Here is an 11312-nt window from a genome sequence, read left to right as displayed (position 1 = left end):
GGGAACTCTTAGCCCTTGTACACACGATCAGAGATTCTGACAGAATGTGTCCGATCGGAGCGTTTTGTCGGATATTCCGACTGTGTGTGATCTGCATCGGACTGTTTCCGTCGGAATATCCGTCGGACCAAATTTTCCAACTTGCCGGAAATATTTTCAGACAAAATGCTCCGATCGGACATACTCCGATCATGTGTAGAGAATTCCGATGGGACAAAGTGCCACGCATGCTCAGATCAAATTCCTACATCAAAGCTATTGGCTACTAGCCTGAACGTAGTCCCATCGTAACGAAATTACGTCATCACGTTCTGAAAGATCGGATTTTCCGCCAACTTTGTCCGACCGTGTGTATGCAACAGTTTCGGACACGATCCGTCGGACAAAATCCGACGGATTTGGTTGTCGGAATCTCCGACCGTGTGTATAAGGGTTTAAGGTGTCAGTATACCAAGACATTTTGGAAAATGTCATGGTCCCAACTTTGCGGGAATAGTTTGGGGATTTCCTCTTCTTGTTCCAACATGACTGTGGCCCCGGTGAACAAACAAGGTCCATGAAGACATGGATTTGTAGAAGGGGGATGGAAGATTTTTTTTTTTACCTTCAGCCTTTGCAACCACTTTAAATTCCCCCAAAAAATGTACAGTTAAAAAGGATCTTTTCCTAAAAGAAAAAAAAGAGATCTGGTTCAAAGAACCCAGGAGAGACAGTCACATAAGAACATGGTTATGCAGGACCTGCAGTGCTGAGATGGAGTGAAGGCTTACAGCAGACAGAGCTGGATCCTCTGGAGGATTAGTATGTTTATTTTGGACAACGGCAGCTGAAGCAATGCTTTCCTCTTGTTCTTCTTTCTTGAGTAGACATGCGCTTTTTTTTGAAAGAATTCAAGAATTTTAGAAGCAGCCATTTGCAATCCATAAATTATATATATATAACAATGCAGCGATCAAAATCATCCACCCTTGCAGAGAAGCAAGCCTCAAACCTGAAAGTAATGACCTCACTCACCAGACCCTCAAAGCTACTACAAAAGTGTCTACACACGCTTGTTAATGTATTGGATTGGACGCTAGCTTGGATGTATTGTTAATGTATTGGATTGGACACTGGATAATAGCATTCTCACATTACATACATTGTCAAATGGAAATTTTAATTTTTTTTTCCTAAAGCCCCGTACACACGAGCAGACTTTTCAACATCCAAAGTCCGACGGACTGATTCCGTCAGAATATTCGATCGTGTGTGGGCTGCAACGGACTTTTGACTCGCCAAAGTCTGAAGGACTTTAGAATATGGAACATGCTTCAAATTTTTCCGAAGGAACTCCGCCGGACCCGGTCCCTTCGAAAAATTTGCTTGTGTGTATGCTATTCCGACGGACTAAAACCGACGCTAGGGCAGCTATTGGCTACTGGCTATGAACTTCCTTATTCGAATCCAGTCGTACGTCATCACGTTCGAATCCGTCTGAGTTTAGTGTGATTGTGTGTGGCCAAGTCCGCTCAGCCGAAAAGTCCGTCAGAACTCTGTCGGAACTCCGACAGAACTCCGGCAGAACTCCTTCGGAAGTCTGTCGGACATAAGTCCTCTCGTGTGTACGGGGCTTAAGGGTTACCTGTATAGTCTTGTTTTCTATGGTGTTTCCTGTCTCTGCCACCCGTGGGTGAGGGTCGTCATATCCACCCAGCGCACTGTCTCCTGGGATCTATGTGTCATTATTCCCAGGAGTCAGTGTGGCTAGCCGCCGCCGCTAATTCTCACGATCTTCCGAAAACCGGAAGTGGCTGGAACGAGCTATCTTCTGTCTTTGTGTGTTTTGGTTTACCGTATTTTCCGGCGTTTAAGACGACCTTTTACATGTAAAAAAAATTGGCCAAAAAGTAGGGGTCGTCTTATACGCCGGGTACATACGCCAGCTTCGGCTACATACAGTATATACCGCTGAGCCAATCCTGATGAGCGATGTATTCAAATTAATACAGAGCCTGCTCGGATTGGAGTAACGACCTCTGGATTGGCTTGGAGACTCAGAGAGGAGCGGGCTGATGATGTTACAGCCTCTGCCAATCCAAGCAGGCTTTGTATTCATTAATAGAATACATCGCTCGCCGTGATTGGCTCCAGCAAATGCAGGAAGAAGGAAGAAATATGAAGCCTTGGAAGCCTCAAAAGCCGGGTCGTCTTATACGGTAAGTACAGTTTTAAAAGTGTTTTTGTCCTGTAAGATTAGAGGGTCGTCTTATATGCCGGGCCACCTTATACACCGGCAAATACGGTACCTTTGCTGCCATCAGGGAGTGCACTTCCGGCGACGCTGCCCGTTGTGATGGCATCGTTGAAAGTTTATGGCACTGCACACAGTACATAATGCGCATGCGCGGGAACGGGCAGTGCATGCTGGCAGTTCAGCATCACTGTATCCTGGAACTGTCTGCTTGTGGGCTTCACATGCCCACAGGCAAGATGAAAACTGCCAGGAAGACATATCATTTTTTTTTTTTTTTATCCGAAACTGGACATCGGGGGACATATTGGAAAAAAGAAGTGAGTGTTACATTTAAATTATACGAACTTACAATTGTTTTAAAAAAAAAAGAGCTCTACACTGCAGATTAGCTATACTTCCATGCAGGGCTTTTTTTCTCAAACAATAGGTGCTGGAACTCCACCATGACCCCCTAAAACCCCTCCACCCACAGACACTCTCCAAATCACATCAAATAGTGGGTTCGGTCAGTCAAATTTCACGAAACAGTAGGAGGGTCTTAAAGGGACATTAAAGCGGAGGTCCACCCTAAAGTGGAGCTTCTGCTCATTGGAATCCTCCCCCCCTTCGGCGCCACAATTGGCACCTTTCAGGGGGGAGGGGGGTGCAGGTACCTGTACAGTACAGGTATCTGCACCCAGTTCCGGCGTAGATTCTGAAGAAGGTACGCCCCTTTCCGCAGAATCTACGCCCCTTTCCGAAAGTCCCCCCGCTGCCTGCTGGGAAACACATGGATCGCAGAGACAGCGGGGACCATCCTTATTGCGCAGCGCGACTTGCGCAATGCACAGTAGGGAACCGGGAAATGAAGCCGAAAGGCTCCACTTCCTGATTCCCATACCCAAGATGGCGGCGGCAGCACCCGAGAGACGATCGAGAGATCGGTTTCGGGTGCTGACATCGCGGGCGCGTTGGGCAGGTAAGTGTCACTATTTTAAAAGTCAGCAGCTGCAGTATTTGTAGCTGCTGGCTTTTAGAAAAAAAAAATGGCGGAACTCCCGGCGGACTCCCGCTTTAAATATCAGGATTGCATTACATACAGAGTGCAGAGTTGAGGGGGGGGGGGGGGTTTACACACAGAGTGCAGAGCTGTCACTTGTAAACACAGAAACCGGACCTCTGTGTTTATAAGTGATTGTGCTAAGGTGGTGGAACTGAGTTCCACCAAGTTCCCCCTGAAAAAAAGCCCTGCTTCCATGTATGGACATACCAGGGATAGCTGGAAATTTCCACTGTTTACTCAATAAGAGATTATTATACAGTGGCCTCAAATTAGTAATCCATCTGATGAGTCCACCATTCATCCCCTGAAAATTGACACTGAATAGCTATTTACTAAGCAGTAATGTCTCTCTAGAGACCTGAGAAATAAAAAATAAATAAAAAAAACCCATAAATCTTAATTTCAAGGAATGCTTAATTCAGAGCCAATGCTTACTGATCTTCAGCACGTTCCCTGCTTCATGACTTTTTGGATCCTGCTCTGTACCAACCAGCTCAACCAGTTTATGACCTTGGCTTCATTCCCGACTTTGATCCAGCTTCTCATTTTGTACTGCATTGCACATTCTTTGCTGACTCCTGCTGGATTCATGACTTCATAAATACATCAGATACTGCTCCACGCTGCCTGCATGCATCGTGTTTAGATCCAAGTCCTGCTATCCACCTGCTAGTGTTAACAGTGAATCCTGCTATCCTGAACCCTCTGATGAACTGAAGTTCCCCTTAACCTCTGCTGGTTCTCCTGCCGACTCCTCGCTTGGTATTCCTGCCCATACACGTGCTGCTTTTATATCCTGATTGGTCTCTCCAGCTTGGGATTCTGCAAGCTACATCTACGTAGAACATGTGTTCCTCCAGTCCCTTTACACCCTCTGTCTCACTATCAGGGGTGCTCAAGGAGGAGATACAAGAGACGTTGCCCTCATCATCTCAGCCTCCTCTCAGGTATGTGAAAGTCAGGTTTAAAGCAAGAAGAAGCTGGAAAATATAATAAAATATACCATGAACAGGCACCCTGATTTTTCGGAGGATCAGGTAGTCTATGGCCATAGTACGCATGATTTTTGCTGCTGCCTGCTCTTTCCTATGGGCGTTGCATTTCTCCATTGCATTTATTGCTGCTTGCCCTTCCAAGTGCATTGTGCAAGGCAGGCAGTCTACGGCTGTAAGTATTCCTCCTGCAGCTATGTCTTCAGTGCGGACATCCAGCCACCATCAGGAAATGCAGCAAATACCTTCTTTGCACTAGTGATGGACGAACTTCAGACGGGACGTTTCACGAACAGCGAACGCGACCCCCTTTGACTTTAATGGCAGACGAACCTTAAAAACCTGCAGGTCATATTTTCAGCCACAAAATACTTACTAGCTGTACACACATAGTCCCACAACATGGACACTGACATAACAAAAGTAGTCAGTGAATCTGGGATCGACAACGACAAGCATTCTTTTTTTATCTGTGAAATTTTGACAATTCAGGAGTGCATGAAGGCCATGGAGGAGAGGCAAGGTCAGGGCAGGCTATGAAGGGGGTGCAGGAGAAGATCAGTGCCACAGTCAGGGCAGCGCAGTCCTGTGCCAGTGTCCCAGTGTGCCAACCTGTGCTTGAGCCCCTCCCTCTGCCCGACCCTTTAACCTCACCTAAGCAGGGCTCAACTAAGCAGGGCTCCACTGTGGTGGTCCAGAGGTGCCAGTCCAGTGATGATCCTCAGCCATGGTGCTGGCACTGCCTGCTGATTGGCTTCTCCACTGCTATCTCCCTCACTGTCTGAAACCAGCACTGCAATAGAGACTGAGCATTGACACCAGCACCGTGATAGACAATGAGCACTGACACCAGCACCGCGATAGAGAGCACTGACACCAGCACCGAGATGGAGAGCACTGACACCAGCACCGAGATAGAGAGCACTGACACCAGCACCGTGATCGAGAGCACTGACACCAGCACCGAGATAGAGAGCACTGACACCAGCACTGTGATAGAGAGCACACCAAATATTAGCCCTATACCAGTCCTTAAAAGGACCTTTGTGGACCTAATAGTAGCTAGCTAGTAGCTAGTGAATTGCAGACTGTCCTTGCTCCAAACACCAAACTGTCCCTCCCTACACTGAGAAACGACAGCTTCAGAATCGGTCAGCAGCACAGCAGTCAGCAGTGTACCATAACATACTTTCTATATTTGAAAAAAAGTATATTATACGTGTACAGCCCTATATACTGTACACCCATACCAGTCCTTAAAAGGACTTTTGTGGACCTAATAGTAATATCTAGTGATTAAACTGACTGTCCCTGCTCCACACAGCATCCTGTCCCTACACTGACAAAAGACAGGATGCTGCAATCACCAGCACAGCAGTGCACCAGAACACTATACACTGTACTACACCTATACCAGTCCTTAAAAGGACTTTTGTGGACCTAATAGCTAGTGATTTGTGTCACTACAGTCTCTCCCTGCTCCACACAGCATCCTCTCCCTACACTGACAAAAGACAGAATGTAAAATAGCCGCCAGATCAGGTTAATTTATAAGGTAGGGGGTATGTACAATTGTCCATGTGCTGAAATGTCTCAATTGGCTGTCCTGTACCCCATGATGGATGTGTCATCATGAGTCAAAGTTCTCTCACAATGTAAACGCATATGTCCGCCGCACGTACAGCGCCAGAAGTCCGCCGGTTTGGCGAATCGTGAACAAGCAAAATTCGTCACGAACCGACCGTCGGGTGAACCGCAAGGCCATCTCTACATTTCACTAGCTCCTCAAAGTGTCAGAAACCATGAATCAGACTGAGACAGAAGTACAATTAAATCATACGTGTTTATTAATAAAAATAAAAAGGTAAATAGAAAAAGCGTAGTCAAGCATAGCCAGAGTCCAGTAACCAGATCGGGTAGTCAGCCAGTCTAAAGTTCATTAACCAGATCGGGTAATCAGCCAGGCCTGAAGTCAGGGATCCAAGGAGAGCAACTGCAAGCAGGATAAGGAGCTAGGAGGGATGTCAGCAATCCAGTCTTGAAACAAACCGCAGGAGATGGTTCCTTGCGATGTGACCAACGCAAAGGCAGAGGAGAAGTGAGCTGGAAGGCTTTAAATAGGCAGGTCAGACGAGCATCATTGGGAACAGCTGGTAACTGTGGAGAGAGAAGAGAGCTGGCAATTAGCCGACAGCTGAGAGGAGGAAGGGCTAAGCCAGCCCTGACACAAAGTTGGGCATTTTTTTCGTTATCTCTGGTATGGTCAAAGTAGTTCCCCCAGAATTTCTCCCTTTTATAGGGCAAGGGTGAAACATTCCCTTTAAACCTTTCCAAATTAACCACTTAAAGCGGAGTTCCACCCAATTTTGAGAGGTGGTCTTAAACGAAAGACCACCTCTCCACCCCTCGTTTTTGGATATTTAATTTTATTTTTCTTACTTTCTCTTGTACCTTTTTTTGGAAGTACTAAGAGCACTTCCGATCCAGCCGGGCCGCGGCCGAGGACGTCACATCCTCTTCTGTGGCGAGCCTCCCCCTTGTCTTCTGTGACCTGTGTGTGTCCCAGAAGACAAGCTGGCCATTCACAAAGCCGCAAGGCTCCACTGCCGGTTTCCCTTTGTTGGAATGGTGGCGCCGGGACCCGATCCGATGGATGGTTCACCCTCAGGGGGCCGACATCTCAGGCTCACTGGACAGGTATGTGTCCTTATTAAAAGTCAGCAGCTACAGTGTTTGCAGCTGCTGACTTTAAAAAAAAAATAAAAAATTGCGGCTTGAACACCGCTTTAAGGACCGAGCCGATTTGTTGTTTACAAGTTTACATTTTTTTTTTTTGCTAGAAAATTACTTAGAAAAAAATATACATAACATTTGGGGGTTCTAACACCCTAGAGAATAAAATGGTGGTCGTTGCAATAATTTCTGTCACATCGTATTTGCGCAGGGTCTTGCAAGCGCACTCTTTTTTGGAACGAATACACTTTTTTTATTCAAAAAATAAGACAACAGTAAAGTTAGCCCAATTTTTTTATATTGTGAAATATAATGTTATGCTAAGTAAATTGATACCCAACATGTCACAATTTGATTGCGCACGGTCGTGGAATTAGCGACACACTTTTACCCTTAAAAATCCCCTACAGGTTACCAGTTTTGCGTTACAGAGAAGGTCTAGTGCTAGAATTATTGCTCTCGCTCCAACAATCGTGACGATATCTCTCATGTGTGCTTTCAACACTGTTTTCATATGCGGGCGCGACTTAGGCGTGCGTTTGCTTCTCGGCGAGATGGGGCGCTTACAATTTTTTTTTTCTTATTTATTTTATTTTTTATTTTTCATTTTTACATTGCCCTTTAAAAAAAAAATATGTTTGGGTCACTTTAATTCCTATTACAAGGAAAGTAAGCTTCCCTTGTAATAGAACAAAAAAATCATGACAATATCTCTTAAAGCGGGAGTCCGCCGGGAGTCCACGTTTTTTTTTGTTTTTTTTTAAAGCCAGCAGCTATAAATACTGCAGCTGCTGACTTTTAAAATAATGACACTTACCCTCCCAGCGCGCCCGTGATGTCGGCACCCGAAGCCGATCTCTCGATCGTCTCTCCGGTGCTGCTATGCCGCCATCTTGGGTATGGGAATCCGGCTGCGCAATAAGGATGGTCCCCGCTGTCTCTGGGATCCGTGTGTTTCGGGGTCACCTGTGGAAAGGAGCGTAGATTCTGCGGAAAGAGCCGTACCTTCTGCAGAATCTACGCCGGAAGTGGGTGCAGATACCTGTGCTGTACAGGTACCTGCACCCCCCTCCCCCCTGAAAGGTGGCAATTGTAGCGCCGGAGGGGGGGAGGATTCCAATGAGCGGAAGGTCCACTTTAGGGTGGACCTCCACTTTAAATATGAGATCCGGAGTCAAAAAGATCTCAAATCTGATATTTACACTAAAAGGCAATATAAAAAATTGAAATGTCATTTTTTTTTCTCCAAAAGTGGGTGGAAGTGACGTTCAACGTCGCTTCCACCATCCAATCCTATGGAGCCAAGTGGGGGGCCATCTCTCCCTCACTTGGTTTCAGGCTGTGAACGTGATAGGACCCAATCGTCTCCGCCGTCACTGGTAAGCGGCAGAGACAACCGTAGCATGGCAGGAGGGGAGGCCCCTCTCCCACCCCAATAAAAGTGATCTTGCTGCAAATCCGCTACTGAGACTACTTTTATCTGAAAGCGGACAGCCCGCTGAAGAAGAGGATACTTCGGTTATGGCAGCTATCTGCTGCCATAACAATGGTATTCCTCTTCAAATATTCGCCGTATAATGACGGTGGTGGTCCATAATTGGTTAATTTAAGAGGGAAAAAAACGGAGACAGAAACCGCAATACGTGACACCACATCTAATTATGTAAACAGAAATCGTGGTGTAATCGCGCAAAACAGAAATAGCGGGACGTCTGTACATGAGCTTCTTTTGGTTGACGGGCGTAGAGGTACACGAGCTTCTTTTGGAGTGACGGGTGATTACATTTGCACGATTTTAATGCCATTGAGGCCTCCTATCACACATAAGCCAAGATGTGAACGGCGCCTAAAGTGTATTTTGTTCCCAAAAAATAAAAAAATAAAAAAAGGGCGCTTGAAAAATAGCTGTGCAAATACCGTGTGACAAAAAATAAATAATATATATATATATATATATATATATATATATATATATATATATATATATATATATATAGATGATGATGATCATCACACACACACATATATATTTTTATTTTTTATTTTATGTAAATAATTTATATATATATATATATACACACACATGCATACATACACACACACACACACACACACACACACACACACACACACACACACACACACACACACACACACATATGTAAAATTTAAAAAAATCTAGATACGTATAATAATAAAAAATAAAATAAAAATTATATATATATAAAAGAAATGGAAAAGTGGACTTTAGAGGCTGTCCCTATAACCCCAGTAGGGAAGGATAAAATAAAATATCAAAATGTATTAAATGTAGCAAAAACATGCAGGTGAATACATGGGTATGCCATATGGTTTATATCCTCTCATATAGGACCAAAAGGCTGGACAAGGAAACCTGTACGAGTGGCCTGAGAATTGTATGTATGCTGTCATAACAGTCATTTTCTATCTGAAGGCCAGCCGACGGGATCACAATGCCAGCACCATTGGATCACTACGCGTTTCAATGTTAGCTTCCTCAAGAGATCCTATCGATACTGGGAGGTACATTGAAATGAATACACAAACTTGCAAGCATTTGTACATCAAGTCCAACCTATGTGAAAAGGGGCCTTTTCCTTAGCAGCCATGTGTGGATTATATAAGGGGGATGATGAGATGATCCAGACAGACATCTCATTCACCCTGTGGTAGGGGTGACCCTGAGAATGTAGACCGTCACCCGGGGACATATAGGCTCTACCAGAGAGGATACTTGCTTTGGGTGGGGGGTTTTCTAATCTGGGAAGTAATACCCCCATTTTTTCGCTACCATAATTTGTTTTCCTTTCTTTCCCCCTGTACTTACGGGACAGTGCCTCTGAGTACTTCCATTCAGAATACTCAAATTAGACATGGCAGTTAGGGATGAACCAAACACCCTACTGTTCGGTTCGCAGCAGAACATGAGAACAGGCAAAAAATTTGGCAGAACACACGAACACCGTTAAAGTGTATGGGACACGAACATGAATAATCAAAAGTGCTCATTTTAAAGGCTTATATGCAAGTTGTCATAAAAAGTGTTTGGGGACCCGGGTCAGAGGGGTCGGGGTCACCCGGTTATGTCACCAGGTGGCCCAGACCTCGGTTGTTTAAAAGCTGTCACAGCGAAGACACGTCAAACGTGGTTGGTTGCGCCATTTTTTTTTCTCGGTCCGTCGGGCGGCGTGACATTTTTATTTTTTAATAAAGGACTTGTCCCAAGCTGTCTCTTGTCTTTTTTTTTTTTAGCATTTTGACATTTTTTTTTCTGAAATGGTAGGGGGGTACATTTGTACATCTACCACGGGAAACCCTAGATGGAGAAGCGGTCAAGAAGGTAACGGTAAGCCCAATAAAACCAGCAGCTCCTTCGGGGGTCAATGCTATATATATATATATATATATATATATATATATATATATATATATATATATAATATATATATATATATATATATATATATATATATATATACTGTATATAAGGTGCAGAACTAGGTAAAATGAGCACTGGCTATAACAGAATGAATTACTTGAGACAATGTTAACTCAAGTTTTAACTTGGGTAACTAATAGTAATGAAGTGTTCCTGATTATAAGTGCGGCCCCAACAGTGGCCACCAGTTCTGTCTATCAGTGCCCACCAGTGCCTCCCCATCAGTGCTGCTCACCAGTGCCTATCAGTGCCACCTACCAGTGTCACCTATCAGTGTCCTTTAGTGCCACTTATCAGTGCCCATCAGGGCTGAATATCAGTGCCTCCTCATCAGTGCCCACCAGTGCTGCCAAATCAGTGCCCATCAGTGCAGCCTATCAGTGACCATCAGTGCCACCTCATCAGTGCAATGAAGGAAAACAAAGTAGTAGTAGTCACTGTGGTGCAATAACCAGGACTTTTATTGTGGACTTTTCTTCTATATATTTTATAAACATCATTTACTTCAGCTATATGAATATTTCCATGGTGTTATTTACAAACAATGAGTAATTATTATGGATGTGTAGATGGGGTTTGAACTTGTTGAAAACCTTTAGCCCTTGTACACACGGTCGGAGAATCCGTCGGAATGTGTCCTATCGGACCGTGTCGTCAGATAATCCGACTGTGTGTGGTATGCATCGGACTGATTCTGTCCGAATCTCCGCCCGACCCAATTTTCCAACATGTTGAAAATATTTCCCGACCAACTGGGCCGGTCGGACCTAATCCAATCATGTGTAGAGCATTTTCATCGGACCAAGTGCCACGCATGCTCAGATCAAATTCCTACATCAAAGCTATTGG

The sequence above is a fragment of the Lithobates pipiens genome, unplaced genomic scaffold (assembly GCF_037356315.1).
Source record: "Lithobates pipiens isolate NorthernLeopardFrog02 unplaced genomic scaffold, aLitPip1_a1.2 Scaffold_27, whole genome shotgun sequence".
Classification (NCBI taxonomy): Eukaryota; Metazoa; Chordata; class Amphibia; order Anura; family Ranidae; genus Lithobates; species Lithobates pipiens.
The sequence above is the reverse complement of the archived record's forward strand: the minus strand, read 5'-3'. Positions refer to the sequence as shown.